Source organism: Cupressus sempervirens, chromosome 4 (assembly GCF_028749045.1).
Source record: "Cupressus sempervirens isolate cs-2001-9-10 chromosome 4, ASM2874904v1, whole genome shotgun sequence".
Classification (NCBI taxonomy): domain Eukaryota; kingdom Viridiplantae; phylum Streptophyta; class Pinopsida; order Cupressales; family Cupressaceae; genus Cupressus; species Cupressus sempervirens.
This window is the reverse complement of record NC_143121.1, coordinates 79,165,685-79,169,066: the sequence shown is the minus strand read 5'-3', so window position 1 is coordinate 79,169,066 and position 3,382 is coordinate 79,165,685.

The window sequence follows — 3,382 nt, the reverse complement described above, 5'->3', positions numbered from 1 at the left end:
TGACGTATTGTGCAAGAACTATTTTCCTCTTAATGGTGTATTGTGGATATTTGCAATCTTGCATGATTGTATCTCTTTTTGGCCTATGAATGATCATATATAAGTGAATTCTCTTCTTCCTTGTGTTTTTATTTGGGTTTTTTTTATCTTTATGTGATTGTTAGGCAAAAAAAAATGGATGTGTATATCTTTTGGTGTCATGATGGTTCAAAAGTGCATATATAGGTAGAGATTGGTTTGAACATTCTATTTTGGTGCATCACCGCATAGGTTACAATAGGTAGATTTGATTTTATGAATTCCTTCTCTCTTTTCCTCTCCAAGTGTAGTTAGGTGCATCCTAATAGCAAAAGAAACAGGCCTTCTCTAGAGATTCGACCTCAAAGTGCAAGTCCCACACTTGGAGGTCATTTCCATGTTGCACAAGGTCGCTTGAGGGTCATACCTCAAGCAAGTGGCAAACTTTTGTGACAACATATATATCTATATTATAATAATAATAGTAATTTGTGAATATATTTTCTATCAACACATGATATAACTTGCTAATTTGTCTCTAAAATACTATGGAATAAAATGAATTATGAGAGAAAAAAGAGTCATATAAGATAAAATCAAAATTATAAAATTATTTCATTTTACAAAATAGTTGTCTGTGATAGTGAACCCTATTTAAATAGTTTTAAAAAAATCTAATAGGAATTTGAGTTTACTAAAAATCATTTAAAAAGGTAATTTTCATTTTAAATTTATACAAAAAATTATGATATTGGATGAATGAATTGAGGATACTTATTTGGTTGCCTCTAGGCATAAAATTATCAACCACAAGTCCTCTACCTTCAACACTTCTGAGCCTAGTGGAGGATTGCTAATATCCTGAGATTTTAGATTGAGTTTCTCCCTCTGACTTACTTGGGGGTCCCTATTATGGTGGGAAGACAGCCAAGGCTTTTCTGCCAGAGCTTGGTCAACAAGCTCTGACAAAAATTCAATTATTAGACTCATAGGTCGCTCTCTACTACTGATAGAGTTGTACTCTCCTACAATCTATGATTTAGGCCCTTGCCACACACGTTTTGATCCCTACAGACACACACGTCATTTTGATTGACCCGTGATGGCCTTGGTGGTCAAAATTATGATGATGTGTTTGGCGTATCTGGAAACTTAGGGCTACCTTAGGGTTGTTGATGTTTTCATTTTGCTGTAAAAACTCCAAATCATGATTGAAATCCCATTTAATTCTCTATATTTAATTGTGACATATACTCTCTCCTCATGTAATACGTATCACATCTCATCTATTTTAATAAATAGAAACTTCACAATGGTAAAACTTGGTAATTACTTTAGGGGATCTCTGAACCAGTTTGTTTTCAATATATCCACGCACGACACAGGATAAAAGATGATTTTCATTTAGGATATGCTTCCTAGGATTTTCAATTTCTAATTATTAAACCTAGGCTTTCTAGAAAGCACTGGTATAATTAAAATATAGTTGTATCAGCTTGGGCCGGTGTTTTCTCTTTCCTATTTGCAAGTAAAATGATATTTTGTGGAGGACTACAAAAGTAGGTTTAATATTCAATTACCTAAAATTCCAGCTGGGAGCTTTGGAGTGTTATTATTAGCTACAGTCACCTATTGTTTTTAATTCTTACTATCTTTCAATTATTTCGAGCTTGTTAAGTAGAGGTATTTTTATTAATATTTATTTTGGTGAATTTCACTTTCTTGCCTCTATCAAAATTTCAACAAAATTATTTGGTTAGATTAAATTGTTGCTTATAATATAAAAATTTTCTTCAAAAAATAAATTAAAAAGAGTTTTTTTTTTAAATAATATATAATTAGGTTCTAGTATAAAGATTTTCTTTAAAAATATAAATTACTAATAGTTTTCTTAAATAATATGCAATAATATTCTAATATAAAGATTTTCTTGAAAATGTAAACTAATAATATAAATTTTTAAAATATAAATTAATAATATAAATTTTAAAATTATATTAATATGAAAATTGGTATAAAAAACTAGTAGTTATAATTGTCTATAACATAATAAAAATGAGTTATTATTCTTATTTTTTAAAATAATCATTAATCTCATTTTTAGCTACACTAAAGCAAATGGTTGAATTATGTGTGATATTGTAGAGAAAAAATGTATTCCCATCATAATAAAATATCACAAAGTCAGATTTTATAGAAAAATTAGAATCAACAAGAAAAACAATCCAAATCAATGAATATAAAATAGGTTATCAATTTTGTCTTCAAAATAATTGTATTATTTTGAATAAGTGTTTCACTACATGGGCATATCATGTTAATAAAGAATCTTTCAAAAAAAAATTGAAGGAAATGATCATATTCTCGAGGAATCGATGAGCAAATAGCGAATTTTCTAAGCGAATAGCGAATTCTGAGCATCTTTTTGTATGCAAAGTGATCTATTTTCTACGGCAACAGAAGTGGGGTCTGTGGTGTTGGCCATCGGCATGGTGGCCTCATCCAGTGATTTCAATGGGGGTGGCAGAAACCAATTGGGTGCATCCGTGCATATCCTAAAAATCTATGATATCTCTCCCTCCCCTACTCTTAACGATACTAACATGTTTGATGATAATACTCTTTACAACAAGCCTGTACTTAGTACTGCATCTCTAGTGATTAATATTACTGGAGTTAATGGCTTACCCTATCATTCTAACCCTCATAACAATTGACCCAAGTCCTTCTTTGAGGTTATGGCTCACTCCACAGAAATCAGCTCGAAAGCTAGGTTTGAGTTTGCCAGCCCTTGCTCCAATAAAGCCTTCAAAAATGGTAAGATCGCCTTGGATACCATTGCTCCCTTTTCTTTTGTTCCTAACTTGGAAATGTTGGATGAGATTGCTAAGGAGAAATCTAGATTAAGAAACACTACTATATTTTTTTCAGTTGTTGATTTGGATAAATGTCCTCCATGAAAATTTATGGATGATTGGTTTCATAATTTTTTGAATAATAAGCTAGGGTTTCACATATCATTCTATCGGCAAATACAAAAAGGGTTGTATGTGATTCTTGTTGTTAACCCAAATGCTCAAAAAGAGAACCTTAAGGAACAATACTAGACCGTGAGATCTATCTCGTTTAGGGCTCTAGGTTGGTCACCAGAAGCGGTGCACAATGAAGTTTTAGTCCTATCTGCTTCGAGGTGGATTTTGGTTAAAAATGTACCTCCTTTCCTATGGCAATTTTTACCTCAGTTGATGGAACCTCTTGAGAAAATTATTCGCATGGATGACTCTATGAGGTTGGTTCCTCATATGGATGCCAGAATGTTAATCTCTCTCCTTCGTGGCAAAGAAATCCCTGCTAATATTGCAAT